Source organism: Dipodomys ordii, unplaced genomic scaffold, assembly GCF_000151885.1.
Source record: "Dipodomys ordii isolate 6190 unplaced genomic scaffold, Dord_2.0 Scaffold114, whole genome shotgun sequence".
Lineage (NCBI taxonomy): Eukaryota > Metazoa > Chordata > Mammalia > Rodentia > Heteromyidae > Dipodomys > Dipodomys ordii.
The window spans coordinates 3,031,891-3,043,364 of NW_012267330.1; the positions used below are offsets into that span (position 1 = coordinate 3,031,891).

Sequence of the window (11,474 nt, forward strand, 5' to 3'; positions counted from 1 at the left end):
TCAGAGATCACGGCATGAAATTAATTTCCACAGTTTTCACCTCCTTCATCCAAACAAAGGAAGCAGAGGCAGCAGCCCCGTCAGGCATCGGCTTTCTGTAGTCTGGATCTTGGGTTTCAGGTAGAAATAAGACCCCAAGTATGAACCTGCTTAAGCCATTGCTTATGAGTCACTGAGTGTTCTGTTAGCACAGCAAGCTGTCCCCAAAGACAGATCCTTAGCTGAACAAATGACCTCAGGCTTCCACTGTAGGAAGGTCCAGTAGTACACCAGGCCTCAGTAGCTGGGAATCCAGGGAGGGAGGGAGGAACTATTGGTGAGCCAGTTTGCAATCTCAGCATGTGTCTGAATCAGAACTCAGAACAGACCCAAGAGTGTTGGCAGGAATGCCCCCAAAAAACATATATGTGCCCCTTGAACTTGACCACTGCAGCTAGCATCACCAATTTCTTGCTGAACTTTCCAAACAGGCAGGTGCTAGAGCTTTCCAAGATTTCAGACTTGGTCTATGGCTTTCTAGAAGCTGGACTCTTGGTTAGAGTGAGATTTACCTATCTTCCCTAGGTTGAAGCTATCTACCCCTGAGTAGATATCTTCAGCACCTAGGCCCTGAATTCAAGTCCCAGAACCAGCACACACACACACACACACACACACACACACTTACTGCTACGTGCCATCATAGCTACTTGGGAGGCTGAGATCTGAGGACTGTAGTTCAACCCAGTTTAGGCAGGAAATCTGTGAGACTCTTATCTCCAATTAACTACACAAAAGCCAAAGCCAAAAGTAGAGCTGTGACTCAAGTGAAGAAGGCCAACACACACACACACACACACACACACACACACACACACACACACACACATACACATATCATCATCATCATAATCATCATTTTCAAGATTACTAAAGTAAAATAATGGGGTTGGTAAATATTTTCTGTAAAAGACAAGATAGTAAACATGCCATTAGCACCACAAGCTGTGCAGTATTAACTCTGCCATACGTAAAGAAATGGGTGTGACTTCGTTGCCAGGAAACTTTACAAAACAGGAGATTTGCTGGATTTGGTCCACAGGCTTGTGTGCTGACTCTTGAGATAGGCAAATGCATGTTTGCCTTCCCTTCCATCCTTATTTTATCTGGCTGTTTCTCCTCTGAATGCCCAGTTTTCCTTCATGTGTCTTCCCAGTGCCAGACACTGAATGCTCAGTAAATGTAGGGCGGGACTGAGATTCTAAGGCCCATGCATCTCCAAAGCTGGCTGCCTCTCTCCGCCCCTCCACCATAAATGAGACAGCTCATGGTCATGTGTGCAGAACATGCCAACTGAGACCCAAGGTAGGGGGAAACAAGGCACAGAAGTGCTTGAAAGGCCTGGTCCACATGCCAAGCTATCAGGTAAGACAAAGCCACGTTACATGCGTTACCACTTCCCCACCCCTCCCAGCCATCTGTGGACATGCGTCCTCCAGATGGGCAGCAACACGGCATCACTTCAGCAGGGAAGTCCCCCGTAGCACCCCTCAGTTACTTCTAGAAGACAGCCTTATGACATCAGTAAGGTGGTTGTTTCAAACCACGGCCAGTGCCAAGAATAAAGATTCCATTTTGGGAGAGCCAAAAGCCAAGCCACATCACCCGAGAGGCTCTCGTATCATAAGCCCCACATGAATTGCATTTGGTACCCTGAAAACTAAAATACAGAGCCTTGATTTCGTTTCTTATGTAACCAATGACTATTTCCCCATCTGTGTTATTTGCAGACTCGGCAAGCCCCTCAGGAGGGCTGCTTACAGCTTCTCTATGATGTGGCTCAAGACTACTCAGGGGCCTGTTTGGAAGCAGAGAGAGACACAGGGAGAGAAGGGGAACCTAGTAGAAATGGTTTCTACCCTTTTCAGATCAAGGCAGATGGAGAGACACACAAAGAATCCTAGCCCATGCTCAGGTGAGTCCCTACTGCAGCTGAGGCCTGCATGCTTTAGAAAAAGAAAGCATGGGTTCTTCATGCAGAAACCAACAGAGGGAGCCCAGAAGGAAGATATATGCGTGAGACTGCAGAATCCATAGGAATTTGCCAAGTAGAGAAATAGACAGCTATGCTAAGGCACACGAGTATCTCCAAGCAAGATGTATGCAGGGAAAAGCAGTATATTATTAGCTTTCTCAAGTGAAGAAGTGGTAGGACAGCACCCGTGTGCAATCTGCAACCAAGTTCCAAACAACATTTTATGTCATGTGGATGATGAGTTTGGCTTTTACCCTTGAAGGGTTTGTCCCACAATACTTATTGAGCATTTACTACATGTTAGTAATGTTCCGGGCTAAGGGAACACAGTAGTAAATACAATGTCTGCTCTCGTAGGTCTTAATTCCTGGTTGGAAAGAGAGCATAAGTGAGCCCAACTGTGTATGTCACAGGTGAGTGGTGTTAAGGAAAATGATAAGGTAAAAGAATAAGTACATGGTCAAATACCATCTAGGCAGCCACTTAGCTGGATAAAAAGAATAATTTATATTGATATTTGGGGGAAAGAATCAAGTATTTTGAAAACCCTGAGTAGGCAGTATGTTTGATGGTTCCCGGAAGAGCAAGAACTCAGTGTCACTGGAGCCAGGTAGGAAAAGTTTGGGGAGAATCAATGACAGATAATGGCAAAAAAAAAAAAAAGAAACAGCAGCCACTGGCAGCAGAAGGCTATGTCAGTTCTGATCTGGGGCCATTGCTGCATTCTGGCCATCTCACCTTGGAGTCTGGATTGCTACAAGAACCACAGGGGTGCCCCTTATGGAGTTCTGGGAAAAACATTGCCATCCATCTCTTCCTTTATTTGCCACCATCCCACTGGACAACAGAGAGCGTTGGCTCTCCTGAAAAACCAACAGAACAATCACAGCTCCTGATTCCCGAGACCCATCAGGACTAGCACAGTCACCCCACATGGAAGGGGGTACTGAGCTATGTTCCAGGGTTTATGTGTACAAGTGCCTGAGACCCAATGCTGCCCCACAGCCAAACCCCCGCCCCGGGGGTTGCCAGGTGTTCTGATTCCTCCCTTCTTACATGAGCTTTATACTCAAGCACTGAGTGGACTAGACAGCTCTATGGTGATGAAGTGTGTATAAACACATTCCATATAAGGATTTCTTTTCATTGAATGAAAGGAAACTATGAATTGGACTAGTCCATCTATTCATGCAGCAGCACTACTCAGAGCACAGGCATTGGTAATAAGCGTAAGATTTGAGGAAGTACCTGAACTCCTTCCAGTCTCTGCATTTTCTTCTCCTCCTGAGTTCTCCTTGAGAACTCAGCCATGTTACCTGAAAATAAAGAGAAGAACTGAATGGAATGTGTTATCTGGACCTCGTAACTCTTGCTCTCCTCTCCCACTGCTCAGCCTCAAGACTATGCGAAATCCTCACACAGCAAAATCATTCCAAAAAAAGACAAATTTGCACACCTTTTTTCTGCCAGTCCTGGGGATTGAACTTAGGGCCTGGGCTTTGTCTCTGTGCCCCTCTGTGCTCAAGGCTAGTGCTCTAGCCACAGCGCCACTTCTGGCTCTTTCTGTTTATGTGGTAGTGAGGAATCAAACCCAGGGCTTTGTGCATGCTAGGCAAGCACTCTACCACTAAGCCATATTCCCAGCCCCTGCATACGTATTGAAACGAAATACCTAAGCTAGAATCTTAGATGTATATATTTTAATCCCTTATTTTATAGATTTAAAATAGAGGCCAAAGAGAAGTTAAGCTAGCTCTAAGTCATAGAGCTAGAAGATCTAGTTTGTGCCAGAACAAGAAGCAAGGGCAGGAGGAAATCTTAGACTCTTCACATGTTGAAGCATAAAAGATGGCTGAGACAGAGGGCATGCTCGGCCGCTCACCAGGCATCTCTTGATACGGGATCAGCTATGACCACAGTCTAATAGGCAGCACTAGGCAGCAGAAACTCCATTGCACCTGGCTACAACATGAAACTAATTAGGGATCCTGAACCACACTTCCCACAGTCACCAAGATCTTGACTGATCATCAAATAGCCATGTATGTATCCCAAAGAGAAATACCCTTGCTACAGGGGGAAACATTCAGGAAACATACAGTTCCTTTTCTCCCTTATCTTCAGGGAGGGCTGGGTGGGGAGACACACACCACAGCTCACTAACTGCGAGCGCTTCCCTCCTCCAGGTCTGATGCTTTCTATAAAATGAGGAGTGGAGAGTGGCCCCTTCCTCATACTCAGCTCACTCCGCCCCAGCACGGAGACACGCACTGCCCAAGCCAAGGTCTGTGGTTCTCCTTTACCAGATGCCATGTAACTAACTACTAAACCACAGTAAAGTCTCACAAAGTTTACAAACCAGCCAAGAGTCAGTCAGAGTTTGTTTGGCATGTTGTAATTGTGCTTTGCTGTACAGGAAATTAGATGCATTTAGGAAGGGTGTCTACCTCCAACTCCGGCAGCTCTCCCCACTCCCTGGACACACACTATCTTCCTTCGAACTCAACACTTACACCATAAAGGCATCTGAGGTTAGTGAGACCTAGTGATACATGCTTGCCCTAGCATTGGGGAGGAAAAGGCAAGGGGATTGTTAGTTCAAGGACAGCAACCCGGACTTCATAGCCAGCTCCAAACTACTCTGGAGTATAGCAAGCTAAATGTCTCCAAAATTGGGCTTTCTTGGTTGTTGTTGGTGGTGGTGGTGGTGGTGGTGTGTGTCTGTGTCTGTCCATGTAGGTGTGTGTGTGTATGTGTGTGCACTCACACACACACACACACACACACACACACACACACACACACACACTGGTCTTGGAGCTTTAGCTCAGGGCTTGGGCAGTTTCCCTGAGTTTTTATGCTCAAGGCTAGTGTTCTACTACTTGAGCCACAGCTCCACTTATGTATTTTTTGGGGGGAGGGAAGATAGGGGCATAATTGGAGATAAGAGTCTCATAGGCTGGCTTCCAACCTGGATCCTCAGATCTCAAGCCTCCTAGGTAACTAAGACTATAGATGTTAGCCACCAGCTAAAAAAAATATTTTTAATTTAAAAATTAAGAGTTAATTGCTTTCATTAAAATTCAGAATACATCTGAGTAGCAGGCAGTTATCTTTCATATCAATCAGTCTTCAGGACAGGTCAAGGTCACCTTTGTGGGAACTGGGGATTTCCTATTTACTTGCATCAGCAAATACCTTTACCAACCTTCTCACCAGGTGATTTGTTTTCATGAAGTTGAGTTCCTTGTTCCTGGCCTGTGGACCTGTCATGCAAGTGATCTTGCTCTGTCTCACACTGGTAGAAGATTCTGTGCTGAACATTGGGATGAGAGCTGCTGGTTCACAGAGTTCAGAGCTCAGCAAAGCAGGAAGAATGTCAGGCCCCATGACTGGCAGAAATAAAAAGGAAAAAGGGGTGAGTGGATTTGTTCACCTGGTAAGGCCACTGAAAGCTACAAAGAGGAGGCAAATTCATTTCTTAGCACTGCTATAATACATGACCCCACATATGATAGCTTTAAACACAGAAATGTATTATCCTTCAACTCTTGAAGGCCAGCATCAAGGAGTCAGCAAGGAACCTGCTCTTCTGCAAGCCCTACAGCAGATCTGTTCCTCATCTGTCATAGCATCTGGTGGTGTTCCTCATTTGTGGCCCCATCACTTGATGCTCTGCTTCTTTCTTTTCTGGTGTTCTATCCATCACGATCCCTCAGACTTTATCATAGAGTTGTGTTCAGGGTCCATCCAGATAATCTGACACAAGCAATCAAGCAATTCCTGTTGAGATTTTTTAACAGAATCCTCTCTTTTGCATGTAATGTAATATTCATAAGCTCCAAGGATCTGGTGACAAGGACATGTTTCCATTCCAGCACAGGAGCTGGCATTTGAGGTGGCCTCTGAAGGGTGAACAGGACCTTGCCTCGTGGCTAGGACGAAGGGTGCATTCAAGGCCCAAGGGCAGGAAGTCCCGCTCTTGTGGGAGCCCAGCTACTCTTGTGGGAAGCTACGTGTCAGATGATCTTGATGAAGGAGGGAAGTCAGGCTTTGAGACCATTGCATGAGGTGTGCATGCACCACATGCAAAGCCTGAGTTGTATGCTAAAGAATCATTTGTTAAGCACTTGAATAGATTAAACACTTAAATCTTAAAGAGATTCAATAAATCTTTGACCCCCCAAAAACTAGCATTCCCTTCATTACAAGAACATGCTCTTTCCCACGGAACTTGTTGGCAGCACACAAGTGCTGAGAGGCATGGAGGGGCCACTGTGTCCACAGATGTGACGTCTCTGGGACTGGAACCCCCAGCCAGCCCCAGTGTAGAAGGTTTGGTTCTTGGGCTGTGTGCCATCTCTCTTCTCAAGGGCAGCTTCATGGCATTGCTTACCTTTCTTTGAAAGTGTGGGTGGGGGGGTTCCACCTCCTGGAGGCTCCTGCCAGCAGCGAGGAGGGCAGTGTGTGAGACACAGAAGAACAAAAGCTGATAGAAGGTTTAAGGTAAGCCTCTGCAGCAGACACAAAGCACCAACCGGTGCCTGGCTTAGCATCAACTTTTTTAGTCAAGTATTTGTATAACTCAGCAGTTTGAGAACTTCAAATTCTTCGTTAAAATCAAGATCCTAAATTCCCCAAATGGTCTCTAAAACTATATTAGTCACATGGCTGTTTGATGATCAAAATAACAATCATGGCAGGGTGCCAGTAGCTCACACCAGTAATCCTAACAGGGGCCTGAGATTTGAGGATCGCAGTTCAAAGCCAACCAGAGCAGAAAAGTCCATGAGACTCTTATCTCCAACAAACTACTCAGAAAAAGCTGAAGTGGCTCAAGTGGTAGACTGCTAGCCCTGAGCACAAAGAGGCTCAGAGACAGTGCCCAGGCCCTGAGTTCAAGTTCCAGGACTAGAAATAAATAAAATAATAATTAATGATAATAATAGTGATAGACACTCACATTTACTGAATTGTTGTCCCAGGACTTGTGCTAAACATTTTATCTGTATGATCTCATTTAACCCTGTAAAGCAGGAAGCATTGTAATATTACCTTATAGATAAGGAACATCAAAGGTTCAGCCACTTGTCCCCCAAACAGTCAACAAATCTGTTTTGGACTTGAGCCTGATTCCAACATTGATTTTTTTTTTTTTTTTGGCCAGTCATGGGGCTTGGACTCTGGGCTTGGGCGCTGTCCCTGCACTCTTCAGCTCAAGGAGAGCACTCTACCTCTTCAGCCACAGCGCCACTTCTGGTTTTCTAGTGGCTTATTGGAGATAAGAGTCTCACAGACTTTTCTGCCCTGGCTGGCTTTGAACTGCGATCCTCAGATCTCAGCATCCTGAGTAGCTAGGATTACAGGCGTGAGCCGCCGCGCCCGGCTCAACATTGATTTTCTTAAATTGCTGAACTGAATTTAATAATATGCCATAAGCCCCCAGAGTAGACATAATCATTATGTAAAATACATAAATGAATACTGTCTTCTTTTGAAAACATAAAATAAGCCAGGCAGAGGAAAGTAGTCTCATTTCCATTAAATAAGTAAAAGTTTACAAAAACAAAGTTTTCCTTTCCATATCACTTGAAGAAGAGAAATTATCATTTAAAACAATATTCACGTTTATTACATTTTTTTAAAGTACAATAAAATGTTTTACTGTCATCAGCTTCCAGATTTATTTTGCTGCCAAATTTTGCATAACTGAACTTTCAAATCTGCTAACAACAACTATGTTACCACTTAGTATTCTTTTTTTTTTCTTTTTCAGTTGGTCATGGAGCTTGAACCCAGGGCTTGAGTGCTGTCCTTGAGCTCTTTTATTCAAGGCTATCTCTCTACCACTTTGACCACAGCTCTACTTCCAGTTTTCTGGTAGTTAATTGGAGATGAGTCTCACAGACTTTTCTGCCCAGCCTGGCTTTTTATCCTCAGATCTCGGTCTCTTAAGTAGCTAGGATTATAGAAATCAGCCACCATCTCCCAGCTCCACTCTGGATTTTACTGCACCAATTTCTTCTTGCAAGTTTTTCTTTGCTTCTTCAACATTTCTTGAGTTTCCTCTTGAGAATGACTAATAAAAATATCTCCAACTAACTAGGATATCATTAAGCACGCACGACGTCATTACATGCATCTTCTAAATTTTGGAGTTGTTTCCTTTTCAATTCTATTTCTTCTGTTAGCCCTGGAATTCTACTCACAGTTCACACAAATTAGTTTTATCTTTGGTTGATCTTCAAACATAATGTTGACAACTTTTGTAGCTGTGTTCTTCATGGTAGCTACCATCTCAGGACTGGACTAGGGGCAAAGCAAGGAAGCCATTGTAAACATTTCTCCAGGAGGCCTTCCTCGGCCAATGTTGGCCTACAGTCCCGAAAAATGTGCAACACTTACCCCCACACTCTTCCCTACTCCAACATTGATATTTATGGCCAACCATGGGTCTCAAGGTTTATTACTGACCCTGAGCTCCTGGATTCTGATAGATATGGTTCATTTACCAAAAACTATGAGGGCATGTAGTCAAATCAATGTGGAATACATCAGATTGAAACAAAGTTTGATAGATTGCTATATTATAGCACTTTCAGACTCACCATAAACCCCATTTTGATTGCTAACTTTTAGGAAGAGAATAACAAATACATGATTTCCAAGTCTTATTTTACCACAAAATCTTGTAGTAAAATTTTCATGGGGCTAATCCTCCATGGAGTACAAAGTACTGCATGAGTCACAGTGATCAGGTTGACCCTGCCAAGTCTCACCCAGGAAAGTCCAACAGTGTCCAGACCACCAGAGAAAGAACCTTGGGATAAAGTAGACTAAAAGCATTCATGTATGGTTTTCTGTTTGCTTTTGGTGTGTATATCTGTGTATGTTGTGTGCATGTACACGTGTGTGCACCAGTACTAGGACTTGAACTCAGGGTTTTTGTTCTTGCTTAGCTTTTTCACTCAAAGCTAATTCTACCACTTGAATCACACCTCCACTTCTGGCTTTTTGATAATAATTGGGGCTAAGAGACTCAGATTTGTCTGCCTAGGCTGGCTTTGAACTGTGAACCTCAGTTCTCAGCCCCCTGCCCCAAGTAGCTAGGTTTACAGGCATAAGCCACCAGTGCCCAGCTGCTACAAATACTTCCAACAACCTTGTGTAGAAATCATAGAACTTTCCAAAATGTTATCTACTTCAAAAAGTTTTAAACTAATTGATCTTGTATCACCAACAGCTTCTACAGCAATTATCCAGCAATTATCCCTTACTAGACATTTCTTCTGATCAGAAAAAAAAAAACAACAACAAAAACAAGGGACACAACTCAGCAAATAGATAAAGCCACATGGGCAAGTGGCAAGGTTTTAAAGACACCTCCACAAGTTGACGCAATTCATGCTGGGTTGAACAGTGTTCCCTAAAAATTGTGTTCAGCCAGACCTGCAGTACGTGATTTTATTTTAAAATAGGGTCTTTGTTGACATGATTAGTTAAAATGAGGCCATAATAGGTTAAGGTGAGCCCTAAATCTAAAATGACTAAGGACATGTTTGTAAGAGGGCATGAAGGTACATGCGTGTATGCACATGCGGGGGGGAGGGGGGCAGAAAGAGAGAGAGTAGCAAAACTGGCAGCAAAGATTGATGTTTTACTGCCATGACCCAAAAATACCAAGTTGCTAGCAAATAGCAAATGCCAGGAATTGGTGTTTCCTGTGAGTGGACCCCAGCCATTTCAAGCTTTTACTCTCCAAAACCACTGGATAACGAAAGTGGTTTTAAGCCATACACTTGATGATGGCTTGTTACAACAGCCACAGAAAACTAATACACAGCTCCCTCTCCCACAAGCTCATTCCCTTGCACTGAAGCAACCAACCTCCTCCACCAAACAGGAAGCAGGAAACGAGCTACTGAAACCACCGATGCTGCCAGCCCTGCCACCCCAGCTGCTTCTTCATCTTCCACTGAGCTCTAACACAGACATAAAACTAGACACACAAGTAGCCAGGAATAGACAAGCCCCGCCTAGCACCTGCCGTTCCTGTCATATACCATCCTGCTAGCCAAACGCCTGCCCGGGCAACCAGGCTTAGGGAAGGGAACATTTTTTTAGATCTGGCATAAACTTTTATGAGCTTTTCCTCATTAAAATGCCTTCTCTGCAAAGTGATGCTTTTGAAGCAAGGGAGGAGAAAGAGTTTCTGACCCTGTACAAATTTTTGCTTGTGGTTTTTCCTTTGGTGAGTAAAAGAATTCACAAGCCACAAGCATTATGTGGCTAATAAAATAGGTGGAGGGTGACACGGTGTTACAGCCTGGGTGGGAAGGTGGGGGTTTTAGGGGGAAGGGTAATCTTAAATTATGTTTTGGCTCCACAAAAGGCTTTGGGAGGTAGGAAAAGCAGCACCAACATTTTAAATACGAGGCTAACCATAAAGTGATTCATGATTAAATTCAATAAAAAGTGCTGGTTGAATTGGGTGCCAATGGTTCATGCCTTTAATTCTAGCTACTCAGGAGGCTGGATCTGAGAATTAAGGTTCTAAGCCAGCCTAGGCAGACAATTTAGAGAGACTTCTATCCCAAATAACCAGCAAAAAGCTAGATGTACAGCTATGGCTCAAGTGGTAGAGCTCCTCATATGAGAAAAAAAAAGTTTACCGTAAACCCTACTAGCAGAAAAACAAAAGAAAAAAAACTTCCTCTATGTGTGTGTGGGTGAGAGAGAGAGAGAGAAAAAGAGAGAGAGAGAGAGAGAGAGAGAGTCCTAGGGCTTGAACTCATGGCCCCGCACTGTCTCTGAACGTCTTTTGCTCAATACTAGTGCTCTACAACTTGAGCCACTGTGTCACTTCTAGCTTTTTCTGAGTAGTTTATTAGACATAAAAGTCTCATGGACTTTTCTGCCCAGGCAGGAAACCACAATCCTCATATCTCTACCTCCTGACTAGCTAAGATTACAGGCCCCTTGGGTTAATCCTTCAGCTACTGAGCAATCATTTCCTGAGTTCCCACATGTGTAAAAGGAGGAACAAGGGCTCTGGGTTCTGAAGAAAGTGTTCAAGAGGAGAGGAGGTCTCAGCACAAGTCCACGCAGACCAAATCAGACACAAGGTACAACAAGGAGGTGGTAAGCTCCGCTGCAGTCTCTTATTCCAGACACCCATCATCTACACCTCTTCACCCTCTAACAGGAAGCCACACATTTTGTAAAACAGAGTTGACTGACATTTCTTTCACAATAATATTCCAGATACTTTATAATTGTTTCTTTCTACATCAAGATACAAATATAAGCCAGGTGCCAGTGACTCATGCTGGTAATTTTAGCTACTTAGGAGTCTGACATCTGAGGATTATGATTTGAGGCTAGCCTGAGAAGAAAAGCTGATGAGGCTCTTTTTTTCTTTTTTTTCTTTTTTTCTTTTTTGTCAGTAGTGGAGCTTGAA

The 11,474-nt window shown here is 44.0% G+C and overlaps 1 pseudogene; it reads right to left on the reverse strand.

The window, feature by feature from the left end:
* The window catches only part of LOC105995142, a 46,122-nt pseudogene extending 37,811 nt beyond the window's left edge, over positions 1–8,311 (reverse strand).
* Between the last annotated feature and the right edge of the window lie 3,163 nt (positions 8,312–11,474).